Source organism: Dasypus novemcinctus, chromosome 6 (assembly GCF_030445035.2).
Source record: "Dasypus novemcinctus isolate mDasNov1 chromosome 6, mDasNov1.1.hap2, whole genome shotgun sequence".
In the NCBI taxonomy this organism is placed as follows: domain Eukaryota; kingdom Metazoa; phylum Chordata; class Mammalia; order Cingulata; family Dasypodidae; genus Dasypus; species Dasypus novemcinctus.
The window spans coordinates 53490556-53505239 of NC_080678.1; the positions used below are offsets into that span (position 1 = coordinate 53490556).

General features: G+C 40.2%; 1 pseudogene; it reads right to left on the reverse strand.

Annotated features, from left to right (window-relative positions):
• LOC101440664 (lysosomal acid lipase/cholesteryl ester hydrolase-like) overlaps positions 1-7455 on the reverse strand; it is a 29617-nt pseudogene extending 22162 nt beyond the window's left edge.
• Between the last annotated feature and the right edge of the window lie 7229 nt (positions 7456-14684).

Below are 14684 nucleotides of genomic sequence, written 5' to 3' on the forward strand. Positions count from 1 at the left end.
TTGTATTTGCATATAACCAAATTGAATCATCATTTTAACATTTCTTTTGTGGTGATGGTAATTTTCTGTTGTAAGAAGTTTGCTTAGAGACAGTTTCCAAAATCATTTCGGTAACTTACGTATGTAGGGTGTATAGAATTTGTTTTTATTATTAAGGAAATAGAAAATAATTTTGTCCTAAGATAAAATGACTAGTTATTAAAAAAAGAGTAAAATTTAGGACAAAACCTGAATGAATACAGAAAGTACAGAAGGTGTGCGAAAAAGGAATTTTTGTGGATGAAGTTAAGATTTGACGGATCTATCAAGTTTTAAAAGCTTTAGTAACAAATAGTCTACTAATGCAAAGTTAAATTTTGTACTTTCTCAAAGTTTCTTAAAACATTAATCTGTTTTAGCAAAAGTTTACAAAGAGTTTTTTTTTTCTTGACTAATCAGTGTACAAAGTCTCTTTTATCAAAATAGCTCCTTGTACTTTAACCATATCATGTCTTTGGCTGTTTTAAAAAAACAAGTCTTATCATGTTTAACAGAACATAATGTTCAAACATGCTTTCTCAAAGTCAGATCCTGAAAATACCTTTTATTTCAGGCTTTTGCAGAGGATTTGTTATTTTCCCTTAAAAAAAATAAAGCAATAAAATAGTTAAGTTCATTTAGTATAAGTTAAATGAACAATATTTAAAAGTATTATAAAATTAAAAGGATTCTTTAACCCTCTGTTGAAGTTGTATGAGTAAAAAGTTCATATGAATACTTAAAGAGTATATAAAAGTCCTGAAAATTTAATAATGTTCCAACATAATATTAAAAATATATAATGCTGTTAATCATAATTTTCATTATTAAAAATTATATATATCATAAAAACCTCTCTACTTAAAAATCAAAACGCGAACACTTTAACACATACTCATCTGATTTATACTGAAAGCTGCCATAAGGCAGACACTTTAACTCATTCTTGTCCAATTCACATTAAAAACTGCCTCAGGGTGATATATAACAGTAAGCTCTCATAAATTATAGTAACACCACTGCTGTGTGCAGCAACCCTAAGTAGTCTTAATTTATTACAAATTTAATAGCCAATTATGTCACTATCACTTTACTTTAAAATTTCCTGACGCATTCTCTGATATCTCCTTAGGCAAGTCCAGCCAGCCTGCATTCATATGTGAACAAGCCAACAGGAAATTTAAAAGCTCTTTCCCAAAGCTGTGTGTATAACCCAGTCATCTATCCTAGCCTAATAACAAAAACTGAACTGTATAAAAAACCTGTAGTTTTAACCCTATTTCATTATATTAATATTATGTTAACAAATAATTTTATTTACAAAATCATCTCACTCCACCTTAAAATTATGTTTACAAAACAAAAAAGGGGGAATAGGTTGTTAGGTTTAACCAGTCCAAAGGATGTCATACAAATAGCCTTATATAGTTTAAATTTTTTAAATTGCAGTGAGGATGGATATACAGCAGCAGAATGACATTTTCAAATACCAATTGTAAAAATGTATCCTAAAGTGTTACACAAACCACTGGATGGACAAGTAATGGTAATTGGCATGCTCCACTAAATTTATCCAACATGGGAAGGACAGTATGCATGTGTTCTCTCCCTAGGAGGACCTCTTCGGCTTCTAGCAAAGCATGTAAAACCATACCATGGCTGATGGAATCTGCAGCACACCCCAAGACCAAGCCTCGAAGTGCTCAACTGTAATCAACCAACATTGCCCTGAGGACTACCCAAGGAGCTGAACTGGTTACATGGGGAGTCTTAAATAATTGGGCAACCAAGCACAAGCTCTTATGGCATGAGTTGGGTGCCCTAAGATGCCTAAAAATAGTTTTGTAGCTTATTTCACAGTAGTCACTACTCCTTCTGCTAAGGTGGGAACATGGAAAATGTACATATTGCTCATCCTTATGTCTTTTAACCCCCACACTGTTAATCACAGCTTTTAGGCCCATATAACAGATCAACCGGTATTTGCCCTCACCTCCTGGTGGGATCCTGAGCCCCCGTTATCCTCAAAGGATTCAACATGTATAGGAGAATACTGGGTTCCTCCAGGAGGGCCACTAATAAATGAAATTGACTGGAGGCATTCTAACATTTGTGTCACTCCTTTAAAATGGAATGGCACTCAACATAACATAATTGGAACCAAATATAAAAGCACCTTCAGAGTGCCTTCTCCACTCATATATCAGATCAAGTGGAAACGTCCCATCTCCAATTAAGCTGGCCATTTATGAAACTTAAAAAATCAAAACTCAACAAATCACACTAAAAATCTTAGCCGAACAGTTACAGTGGCAGAACCATTTAACATGGTTTTCCAATGTAAATTTTAAATGGTGGGCCACAATAGGAAGATTGATTTGTCTCTGTCTTGTTATAGTTATAGGATACCAATGCTTCTTCCAACTATGGGAACATACCAAACAATGCTATGAATACCTGGCCACTGTATATGCGGCTACTCAGGTAGAACAACCTGCTCAAAAAGAAAGGGGGGAGATGTGGGGATTAGTTCCAACACCTTGTCAAGGACATGGTTAAATGATTTATGAAAGCTCATCTGTTCTTGCTTTAGAGAAAAATAACTCTGTCCTTGCTTATCTCTGCACAAGCTATCTCTTTGCGCTTGAAGTTTGAAAATGACTTCCTCTTGCCCTTTCTGCCACTAGATAGGATGTGAGTCTAGAGACAAGGTTTCTTGTTCTAAGACAAAACATCCTTGGGAAATTTTAATTTTAAACACAGCCCTTGGCTGAATCCAAAAATACATGATACATAAGCAAGAGAAATAAACCAGACAGGGCCCTCCCTGCATATGAATTTTGGTGTACAAGTCTTTCATTCCCACAGCACTTGTGTGTTTTAGTGAGAAGAAAAATTACAAGTCCTCAGTGCAATTCACCACTTATTTGGTAACATATTTGTAAGAAGGAATCTTAGAATATGTATGTATGAAAGAGTTAGAAATTAAATTTCAAGAAGCCCACTGGTTGTCTTGTGAACTTAAGAATTATCAAAGCCCTATTACAGCTAGGATTTATTGGTGGGGGTGGGGGGAGAGGAAACAGGTAAATCAGATTAAGAAAAAAAAATAGAGAATGATACAAAGCTCACATTAACACAGAGCCTTTTAAATCTGCTTTGAATAATAATTAGGGAAGGAATTGAGACAAAAGAAGGCCCTAAGATGGCCCTTCTGATCATATAAAATTTTAAATGAAGAGATATTTACCTTACTCTCAACCTTAATTACCCTGGGAAAGTTTGTAGAAACAGAAAGTGTTAAAGAATAAGCTACTTCTGGGAAGGTGAATGAATAAGGATCAGATCCCAACAGTTTCAAGTAAACTGACTGGAAATTCCTGAATCTGCATTGGAAATGGCAGTTTCCCTTGAATTATAAAATGAGAAACACTCACACACGCACACAAGAACTTTCATACATTACCAGCGAGAATAAATACCAGTACAATCTCATATGGAAACAATTTAACAATAACAATGAAAACCACTAATGTTTACCTCCTCTATCCCCAAAAAATGTCTCTTTCTGGAAATGCATATTATAATTTTGCACATATACAAGGTTATTTACTTCAGCAATTTTGGGAGCAGAAAACTGGAAAAGGCCAAAATGTCCATTAATTGGACACTTGCTAAATAAACCTTGATATGGATGCCCGCAAAATACTACGTATCTGTAGAAACGAATGATGAAGCACTATACATAGTGTACGGAAAGATCACCGATACATCAAGGAAAAAAATCCGTGTGTGTTACCTGACATCTTTCATATAAAGGAAGGTAGGGAAAATGAGAATCTATGTTTGTATTAATTTTCATACAAGAAGAGATTTTGAAAGAATACACAAGAAATGGAGGAAATGGGGAATGAGATGGGAAGGAGTTCTTTTACCTTATTCTCCTTGATTTTTGAACTCGGCAAATGTATTACCTAAGCTATTTAATGCCAAAGGATTTCACTCAAGAAGATGCTTCCTGCTTCCCTATAACAAGGAAGGAGATTCTGGTCAAGACTCAAACAAATTTGCTTGGAAGCCTCAAGCAAATTATGAAACCGGATGACTCTTGTCCTTACTTCTTTAAAAGACCAAGTATTTTGTATGTCTTGCATGAATGTAACAAAAATACAACACTTTCTGTACATTAGTCTAAAAATAATCTCATTTCAAGTTAGTTACTGCCATAAAAGCCAGCCAAATTCCAGCAGCGCAATTACTTTTAAGAGCTTTCCTTTCTCTCCCAGGAAAACTCCTTACGTCTGTCAGAGGGGTTCTGCCTCCCATGAGGGATTCGGTGAAGGCAAAGAATAGATCCTTCTTCTGTCTCAACTAGATGTTCCTCACTAGGGAATCCCCAGTAAGAGATCATTTCACTCTGTGGAGAAAAAGAACAATGGCAATGCTATGGACAGAATCGGATAAGGTCTCCCATAATAAAAGGCAAAGGAGAAGACAAAGACCAATGATATTCTCCAGATTTTATTTTTAAAAATCAATTGTTTTTGAATTTTATTGTACTGAAACTGTAGCCAACATCCTATCCCAGTGAGGAACCCCCTTAATGTCCTCCAACTACTGGTTCTAGGATCCCGTTCCTACAGTTATCTTTGAATAAAGTCGTCCTTGTCTACTCAACAATATCAAGCACAATTTTTTCTTTTACATTCATCAGGATCTCAGTGGAATAGTGATAACTCAATAATGCAGAAAACTTCATGTAAACAAGTATGTGACCATAATCAATTGAAAGGTTTTAATTTTATCATTCTTACAAGGAGGAATATTAAAAGGAAGGTAGGGTGGAATGATTTATGAAATATTTGGATGCAAAAAGACTTAACTTTAAGATCCTGATGTCCAGTCAAAATCTCTTCACTCTGTATGAATTGCACTCAAAGTCGCTAATCATGTTCTTAAGTTGTTTTCTTTAATAACAGTATTTTACCATATTTTACACCAAAATGAGGCATGCCTAGATCTTACTGTTTAGTTAAAATTACTAACTTTGAGATGTTTTAAATAATCGTGGAACTATTTTTGCATATTTGTTCTAATAAAATTTTTTCAGATACCTAAGATTTTGCAACTGAACTGTGTTCCCTGGACATCCTTAATCACAACTCTGTTCAATGTATTCTAAAACTAGCACTCAATAGTAACATTCTTGCAAACCTTTGATCTTTTTAGTTGTTTTTTAAAACAAGTATAGTGTAACTTGAACAGCAAATTAATCAATGAAAATGATTTTTCCTTATGAAGAAGTATCTAGTCTTAACAATTAAATGAGGGTTGTGAATACATATTACCTGGTTAAAATAAAAATTTAGCAAACTGAATCTAGGATTCAGAGATAGTAAAAAGCATATGAGATAGATGGAGATTAGAGTTGGTGGCAAAATTTAGGCCACACAATTGGATTTAAGGAAATAACGCTTGTCACAAAGGCATTTTAAAAGCAGGTAACTCTGAACACTTACCCCATTCATATAAGCTTCAGGATGCACAGTTGTCAGTTTCCCTCTGGGCTGATGGTCAAGCACAGTCCTGAGGATCAATGAGACCACCCACCCAAAGAACCACATTTTCATTCTGTATAAAACAGTCAGTCCATTATTAATTGCCAAAACTTTACGACATGATATTACATGGGCAGATTTGTGCTCTCGTAACAAGTTATGAAAAGGCACCCACAGGTACCCTAGGCAAATATGAAACAGATTTCTATGGCCATATAATGAAGCCAAAAATACATACACATTGTACTAGGAACAATGCCACCTCTACCTCCACCATCCCCCTCTACACCCTTGCACCCATTAATATGTGACCACAATATCAAACTAATTCCTGAAAAAATAACAGACAGGAGGGCTCAGAAGTAGACAGAAAAGGGGAGATCTGCAAAATTCCAGTCTATTAACCTCCCACCTCTTCCCTTTCACTTAAGTTGGGACAATACTACCTCTTGCCTCCCACTGTCTTACCGGAGTGATGGGGCAGGATTCAAATGTGTCAACTCCAGAAGAAAGTGAAATGAAAGGAGAGAGACTCCACAAGAGAAACAGAGGGGGAAGGACAGTCCTGTCTCCTCCTGAGTCCCTCCAACCACCAACAAAAACATAGTTTCTGGCTATGACTCAAAACCACAGTGTAGCAAAGCCCTTGGGGGTGTTAAAGGTGAAGTAAAGACTCTCCCAAGCATGCTCAGGCGGTTGGTCACAAAACTGGGACTACAGTCCAGTCCTTTTTTATCTTAATAAATTTACTCACTTTAAAAAATGCATGAATATACGTCCAAGGACTTGTATAAAAATGTTCATAGCAGCCTTTTTATGTTATAACCAAAAACTGGTAAAATCCAAATGCCCATCAATAGTGAATTGACACACAAATGTGGTATATTAATATATTGCAATACTATTTATCGATAAAAAAGACATGGATGAATATCAATATAATTATGGTGAGTGAAATAAGTGAGGCAAACAAGGAAACATACTGTATAATCTCACTTTGACAGAAAGTATGGCAAAGGTTATCTCATAAGAGGAGGGTTGGCAGGGGATGAAAACCAATGAGCATGAGAAAATATGAGGGGGTGAGGGATAGATATTCATCATCTTGATTGTATTGCTGATTTCACAATTTCATGTGTATGTGAGAATTATTAAAATTGTACACTTCCATTATGCATTATGTTCTATTATATATCATTTATGCTTCAGTAGAGCTGTTCAAAATTAATATGGCTCTCATTTAAATCCTGCTATGCAGACCCACCACCGCAGGCAGCGCTCCCAACGCATTATATCAATTATTCCACCAACTCTATGCAGTACATCAAACCTATTTTTCAGCAAACTGTGGTTTATCCACTTAAGAGCCGGGAGTAAAGTGCCACCTGAGGAAACAGCAGTATCGCCAGGATTGTAACCAGGACTGAGGCTAAACTCTGCTCTGAATCACGCCTTGGCTAACAAGTGGAGAGGTCAGCAGCGTATCTGCGGGACCTAATAACAAGAAGGGAGGAGGAGAACGAAAAGGAGCTGGAAATCAGGGATCCTGGCGCGCCCCATTCTAGGGACTCGGGCTGCACAGGGAAACCAAGACCGCGCGAAGAAGGGCGGGCAACTGCAGAGCCTCGCCTTCTGGGTGCTCGGGACGCCAGGCAGGACGCTCGGGGTCCTACAGCGGAGGGTCCCGCGGCCAGCGGAGGCTCAGGTGCGCGGAGGGTGAGCACCCTGGGACCACGCGCGCCCCCAGCAGGTCCCCCGGCGGCGGGGCGCGGCCTCCGACGCCGCCTCCGCGCCTGCAGGCGAGGCCGGGACGCACTCACCTCGGAGCCGTCCTACCCGGCCGCTGTCCGAAGCTGCAGTGACCGCGGCGGGCCCGAGAGCTGGGACAAGCCTTGGGGGGGGTGACGAGCCCCCCATGCCTTTAGGGCAGACGCCTGGACCCGCCCAGGCTACTGCAGCCGCCAATCAGAGCAGCGGGCGGCTGGGAAGAGTCAAGAGACTCCGCCCCCACCGAGCGCGGCGTTTCAGCGCTTCCAGCGGCCTGGATGGAGCATGCGCCATGAGCTCCGCCTCAGGCTCCCTACTGGACCAGAGCAGAACTTTAGCGCGCCCAGGTGGGGCGGGCAGGGAGCACAGTCGCGGGAGAGGGGCGAGCCTGGCTGCCCCACGCCGCACCGGCCCGGTCACATAGGGGCCTGCCTCCTCTCTGCCCCAGGTTCTCGTGTACTTCTGGCGCCCTCTGTGCCTAGCGCCGAGAGTTCGGGCTCTAGAAATGAATATAAATTGTTTACTCCATCTAAATCGCCTGACACAAAGCATGGGTGTAATACATAGTATTAGTTACCTTATTATTAATGTTTTGATGAAAATAGAAAGGAAGAAATAGAATACTTTTAGTATATGCTTGTTATTTATTGAACATTTCATTCAACAAAAACTACACTGAGCACTACTAAGTGCCGGTAATCATTTAGACACTGGGGGTGTAGCAGCCAACCAAACAAGGCCACTTTTCCTCTGGCTCTTTCATTCTAATGGGAAGAGACACATTATCAACAAATAACTGTATAACATAGGAGATGGCTAGGAATTCAGGTGTAAACTCTCTGAGGGGGCACTTGAGGCACATTAGTAAAGAGAAAGAGAGAAAACAGCTGGAACCCAGCAGAGAACAAGTCTGTGAGACACTGCCTGCAAATCCCCTGCTACTGAAAACAAAGCCAGGAAAACTGGGAAGACACCCTGACCACAAGGTCCCATTTGGAACTCTTTCCAGCCATGAATTCCTCCAAACAGCAGGCCTCCCCATTGCCCCCCTGAGCGCTAAAGCGGGACAACCAATCAGAACAGCAAGCAGCCAGGGGCCCTCCCCAACATTAGGAAAGGGGAGAAGGAAAGGCTTAAAAAAGGCCTAACTTGTGGCTGGTAGCATGTCCATAAGCCATGTTGCAGGTTGTGTCCATATTTCCAGTTTTCTTGTTTCTTAATAAACTCTTTACTTCCTTAGCTACCCAATGGCATATCCCTAAATTCTTTTATGCCACACAGCCAAGAACCTAGAAGCCTAGAACTCAGAGCATTCCACTACCAGTAAGTGCTATGAAGAATAAAACAGAGTAAGAGGATAAGTGAAGGAGACTGCCGTGTTATATATACTGTGCTCAGAGAAGGACTTCTGGTTAAGTGATGTCTGCTCACAGACAGGAAAGAGGTTATTGAGAGTCAAGTTGATAATGGGGAGAGACTATTCTGGGGTGAGAGTTTAGCAAGTGCTAAAGTCCTGAGGCAGAAATATTCCTGGTAGGTTTTAGCAAGATCAATGACACCGTTGTGGCTGGAGCAGAACACATAAGATAGAGATTGGTAGAAGATCAGGTCCTGGCAGTAGTTTGTTGATTGGAGGTCAAATGTAGGTCATGATAAAAATTTTGCCTTTTCCTTCAACCAAGATGAGAAGTCAGTGTTTCAGTAGAAAGGCAATATGATCTGACTTACAGTTTAGAAGGGTCATTTGGGTCACTGGGGTCAAATATCGAAGCAGGGAGACTAGATAGAAGGTTACTGCAATTATCCAAGCAAGAATTAGAGATGACTTGGATCAGGGTGGTGGTGGCCGTGGAAGCGGAGCCAGTAGTAAATCCCTGGTATGTTCAAAAAATCAAGCTGACCGGACTTGCTGGTGGATTGGAGACATTGTCAAGACACCACTGATATAGCCTGTGCATTAAAATCAAAATTATTTCCAAGAGTACCTAGTCTCCAAGATGGCCAAATAAGTAATAAAGGCCCTACAGTCTTTGAATGTTCAGAAGGGATGTGAGACTGAATGTGTATTCAGGGCTGCCTCCAGACAATGTGGAGCTATGCTAATCCAAACTGGCTTGGATGTGGAGAATATGTAACTCACCTGGAGGAAATAACCTATCTGATACTAAGATCTGAAGAACCTAACCAAAGGTCTGTTTACCATCACTGTTAGTCTTCCTAATCCTATATCCTCTGTATAAAAGGGTCTGGAAAAGGCTGTTCGGGGCTCGGTTTTTATTAGGACAAGAGTCCGCCGAGCCCGGCCGGTCGAAATAAACCAACTTCCTTCTCAGTATTCTCTCGTGTCCTGGCCTTCGAAACCGCGCCTATCCGAATTTCTCCACTACACCACTGTGGGCCAAGAGAAGGAAGCTAGAAATACCATGGCTTTCCCTGCCTTCTGCTCTCCAACTTCCCACCAGTCTCTCCCATGACTCCACCTCAGCCAGAAGCCAGCTGACACAGGAGCCTATGAAATGCACTCTGCAGGGACCACACCTCCATCTCCAGCCTCTGTGGTACAGAGTAGAATAGGAGAAGGACAGGAAATGGATCTGGAGACAAAGGCAAACATCAGCAAAACTTTCTTGTGAAGAAGTTGAGTATATAAATATAGATGTAGATACAGATACAGGTACAGATATTTCAAAGTCAAGGTCCAGGCTAGAAATACAATTTGGAAACAATACGTTTAGTGACAATATTTAAAGTCATGAAACTGGATGAGATTGAAGAATGTTATGTTCCAAAGACCTCTCAGTGAGAAGACAGTGAGGTTAGAGGAGAACTATCAGTTTTGAAATTAAACCAAGTGAAGAAATATTTCAAGGAGGAGGAAATGATCAATGAGGACAACCGCCAGAGATACCTTGAGGGAGGTGAGCACTCACTGAGAAATGAGCATCAGAATTAGCAGAATTTCTGTGTGCCAGACATTGCGATAAGCCTTTATGTAGAGTGTTTCATTCAAACCTCACAACTACCTCCATATCTCCATTTTACAGGTGAGGAAACTGAGGCTGAAAAAATTAATTACTTGAAGTCATTGTATTACTCAGCTTAAGGGGTGCTGATACAAAGTACCAGAAATTGGTTGGTGTTTATAAAGGGTATTTGTTTGGGGTAGGAGGTTACAGATACCAGGACATAAAGCAAAATTACTTCTCTTACCAACATCGATTTCCAAGTGTTGGAGCAAGATGGATGCCAATAGCTGTGAGGGTTCAGGCTTCTTGAGTTCCTCCCTTCCTCAGTCTTCTATTTCTTGGACTCAGGGTTTCTCTATTTTCTGGGGCTTGCCTCTGTTTCCTCCATGATCTTAATTCCCGGGGCTCCAGCTTAAGTCTTCAGCATCAAACTCCAACATCACAATTCCAACATTGGACCCTCAACTCTGTCCTTTGCCATGTCTTTTATCTGTGAGTCCTCACCCACCAAAGGGTGGGGACTCAATGCCCTAATGGCACAAGAGGTTTACATAATTACTCAATCAAGTAAATCTATGAATCCAATATAATCTAATATGTCCACAGTAGAAGATCAGTTTACATACATAATCCAATATTTCTTTTTGGAATTCATCAATAATATCAAACTGTTACAGTCATAAAGCAAAGCAGCCCAAAATGTAACCAAGGGAAATTAGCTCCAGGTTGTCATCTAAGAATGATGGGAGGATGGGAGGAAGGGAATACAACCAAGAAGTTCCTTCATCCAGGTAAGGCAGGATTTCCACCACCACCCGCTTTTGTTTTTGCCCATTGTAACCCACATGACTGATGAATGACCTAAACTCTTACTATAAAAAAGCAAGCTTACAGAAGATGGGGGGTGACAGGTATTGTGTGTGTGTGATGGGCACAAGTCAGCCTAGTGGATCAAAGACTGGAGCAATATCCCCATCTCCAAGTCGACATGTGGTATGAAAGAATCCTCGTGCTTTGTGGCAAGTGTGGCTCAAACCTCGGAAGCACCATGTGCTCTGCCTGCCGCCACGGACAAGGTTGAGGCCGTGACCAGAATTGGATCCACCATGATGTGAAGAGCTTCCCCACATAAATCCCCAATAAATGCTCTTTTGCTGACCACCCAAAAAAAGACTGGAGCAATAATACTAACAGTAATTCGGCTTCATGCCAAGATTCTGGAGCAATCATGACTTGATTTACTCTCCTACCTTAAACAAACAAAGTAAAAGTTGTGAAGCAATGGTTTCAGACATTGGACAACAGAACAACAGTGCAGAACAGTGCTTGCTCCCTGAGAGAAGGAAAACACATGAAGGAGGATGTGCAATTACCCAGATTAACACCTGGAGAGAACTCCAGTGCAGGAAGCAGAGAGCCCAGGCCAAGACCAGCAGCCTCTGAATGGAGGAGAGATGAGGATTCAGGGAGGTTGAGGCAGAATGCTGCCATGGAGAGAGCTGTAATATACAGGTCGATTTTACACCTAAGTGCCAAGAAAATTCAGTGGGGAAAGAATAATCTTTTCAACAAATGGTGCTGGTACAACTGGAGAGCTATAGGCAAAACAATGAACCTCAACACTTACCTCACTGAATCTTACACAAAAATTAACTCAAAGTGGATCAGAGTTATAAATTTGAGACTTACAGTTATATAACTTTCAGGGAAAATACATGCGTGCATTTTAGGGAACTTGTATTTGTCAAAGCTTTCTTAAATATACCACAAAAACACATTCAATGAAAAAAATCAATAAATTGGACTTCTTCAAAATTAAAAAAAAGATTGCTCCACTAAAGACCTTTTATAACCACAGTGAGATATTGCCTCATACTCACTAGAATGGCTACAATCAAAAAGATAGATGTAGCAGTTTGATATTGTAGATGAATTCCAAAACAAAATATTGGATTATGTTTGTAAACTCATCTTTTCCTCTGGGCATATTAGATTATATTGGATTCATAGGTTTACTTGATTAAGTAATTAGGTAAATTTCTTGTACCAGTAGGGCATTGAGTCCCCACCCTTTGGTTGGTGGGGACTCATAGATAAAAGTCATGGCAAAGGACTGAGTTGAAGGTTTTTAATGCTGGAATTGTGATGTTGGAGTTTGATGCTGAAGCCTTAAGTTGGAGCACCAGGAAGTGGGAAAATGACGCCAGCCCCAGGAAGAAAGGAACTTTTTTTAAAAAAGATTTATTTATTTATTTTTCTCCCCTTCTCCCCCCACCCCCAGTTGTCTGCTCTCTGTGTCCATTTGTTGTGTGTTCTTCTGTGACCGCTTCCATCCTTATCAGCGGCATCACTAATTTGTGTTTCTTTTTGTTGCATCATCTTGTTCTGTCAGCTCTCCATGTGTGCAGTGCCATTCTTGGCCAGGCTGCACTTTCTTTCACACTGGGTGGCTCCCCTTAGAGGGTGCATGCACCATGCGCATGGGGCTCCCCTGCATGGCAGGGCACTCCTTTTGTGTATCAGTGCTACACATGGGCCAGCTTCACCAGTGTCAAGGCCTAGGGTTTGAACCACAGACCTCCCTTGTAGTATGCAGATGCCCTATCCATTGGGCCAAGTCTGCTTCTGGGAACCTTGAACCCAGAGAAAAGCAAGTCCCAGGAATATAGGAACCCAGGAAGCCTGAACCCTCACAGACATTGGCAGCCATCTTGCTCCAAATAGATTTTGGTCAGAGAAGTAAGTTATGCTTTATGGCCTGGTATCTGTAAGCTCCTATCCCAAATAAATACCCTTCAGAAGCATCAACCAATTACTGGTATTTTGCATCAGCACCCTTTTAGCTGACAAATACAATAGATAATAACAAGTATTGATGGAGTTGAGACTTTAGAACTCTTCATGCACTGCTGGTGGGAATGTGAAATAGTGCAGCCACTTCGTAAAGCAGTCTGACAGTTCCTCAAAAGGCCCAACACGGAGTAGCTCTATGACCCAGCAATTCCACACTTAGGTATATACCCAAGAGAAATGAAAATGTTTATTCACAAAAAAAAACACTCGTACATGAATATTCACAGAATAATTATTCAAAATAGCCAAAAAAGGGAAACAACCCAATTGTCCATCAACTAATGAATGGATAAATTAAATGTGATACATGCATACAATGGAATATTATTCAGCAGAAAAAGGCATGAAGAAATGACCCATTTTACAACATGGATGAACATTGAAAGTGTTAAGCTAAGTGAAAGCCAGATATAAAAGATCATCCCATTTCTGTGAAATCTGAACAATAAGCAAATCTATATAAACAGAAAGCAAAATAGTGGCTGCCTAGGGGTAGGGTTGTGATGGACTGTGGGGTTATATCTAAGTGGTACAGATTCCTTTTGTGGGGTGATGAAAATGGTCTAAAATTAATTATAGTTACACAACACTTGGAAAACACTAAAAGATATGGAGTTGTATACTTATATGGGTGAAATTCCTGGTATGTGAATTTTATCTGGAAAAAGGTATATTTAAAACTTTATAAAAATGACAGGGCATGCTCTTTACAACTTAAAAACCAGTAATGGCTTGAATTATATCCCCCAAAATATGTTCAAGTCCTAACCCCAGTATCTGTGAACCTGACCTTATTTGGAAATTGGGTATTTGCAGATATGATTAAGATGCAATTAAGATGAGATCAAACCAGATTAGAGTGGGTCCTGAATCCTATCGCTGGGATCCTGTATTAGTCAGGGTTCTCTAGGGAAACAAAATCAGCAAGAGATATCTTTCAATAGTATGCAATTCTGTAAGAGTCTCTCAGGCAGTGTGAGGATGCACAAGTCTAGGCTGCAACCAGGGGCTGCAGTGAAAGACCAGTGAAGGTTCTTGTTGAGCTCTGGGAGATTTTAGCTGTCCAAAGGTGAGCTGGGAAATTCTCTCTCAATGCTGGAATCATTTCCCCTTTTAAGGCATTCAGCAGATTGGGTTAAGCGTCACTCATTGCTGATGGCAATCTCCCTGATTGATGTAATTAGAACCAGCTATTTATGATTTACCACTGCAGGAAGTCAATGGTGACCAAAGTCCATAAATGCCTTTGTATTACAGTTATCCCAGTGTTTTCTTGACCAAACAACTGGGCAAAATTACCTGACTGACTTGACACAATAGGCTAACCATCACAGTCCACCCCCTGTCAATTTGGCAACCATTTACATTATCTTAAACCATACTTAGTCTCTAAGTAAAAACAATAACAGATGTGCATATATATATATATATATATATATATATCTACTTAACTATGCTCAGCTCTCTTGCATACAACCAGAAACACATCAATTCCATACAGAATATGATGCAAGTTCTTGGG